At 33.2% G+C, this 1,045-nt stretch overlaps 1 protein-coding gene across 6 annotated transcripts in view; it reads left to right on the plus strand.

The window, feature by feature from the left end:
- itsn2a (intersectin 2a) overlaps window positions 1-1,045 on the plus strand; it is a 38,897-nt gene that overhangs the window by 7,360 nt on the left and 30,492 nt on the right. The window lies entirely within an intron of this gene.

Raw genomic sequence — 1,045 nt, forward strand, 5'->3', positions numbered from 1 at the left:
ATTTCATGTATTCTCGACTTGGCTTATCTCCTTTAACTTAGTTTTTCATGTATGTAATTAGAGAGACAGACCAAGAGAAGGAGGCAGAGAGATATCTCAGTACAGTAGCACTAATTTAGATTTTCTGATTTGTCGCAATTTTCATTTGTATGATCCATTATTGATTCTTAAAATCCCAAAATCAAGCTTTGCACTTACACCTTTTCTCAGTAAACATCTACACATGTGCAAACTATTGTATGTAAGCGGTGGTTACTTTTAAGTGATACAGTTAGGGTTGCATAATGTCAACTGTGGAAATTAATTAATTACGAAGTATCCAGTTGCCCTAAAGAAAATCTGCAAATTCCATGCAAATTGCTGGTAAAAGTAAAAATGCTCATCACTTTCTTTCCACTTGTCATTTTGGTTATGTAACAAATTTCATACATTGTGAGAGAAATGAAGCTGTGAAATTCATTATACATTGCCATACTGCTACATAATATAATAACAGGTTTAAAAATGATTGTTTCCTATATTGGTTAATCTATTCTGTTTGAATCATTGACCAATTGATTGCCAAGAACACGTTAAGATGTCATCACAAGTAACCGGAGTACTTAAGTGATGACTTTTTTTCTATTTAATCAGTAGTCCAAAAACTCAAAGGTATCGGATTAACAATAAGAAAGAGACAATCTCGAAAATCCTCTTATTTGAAAAGCTATAACTCTAAATTATATGTTATTTTAGTCTTATAAATTTGATATTAATACATTTACAATGTGTATAACTTACAGTTAAGATATGGTGTCTATCATTTATAAGTTTCCCCCCTCAACTACATACAGGCAAGGAAGCCATAGAAGATCAAAAAGATCGCTGAGGATGGACAACAGGGACACTGGCAGTCTGAAAGACAATAAAAAGATGGATGCCAATACACTATGGCAGTGGCGCATTAAGCATGTAAAGAAGTACTCAAGACACCCAGAACCATTCCATTACAGCAATAAAATGGGACTAGATTTTAATGTTGGATCCAACACACAGAAAAAATTGG

This window comes from Seriola lalandi, unplaced genomic scaffold, assembly GCF_002814215.2.
Source record: "Seriola lalandi dorsalis isolate HSWRI2012SDOR001 ecotype SW California unplaced genomic scaffold, Sedor1 jcf7180002054901, whole genome shotgun sequence".
In the NCBI taxonomy this organism is placed as follows: Eukaryota; Metazoa; Chordata; class Actinopteri; order Carangiformes; family Carangidae; genus Seriola; species Seriola lalandi.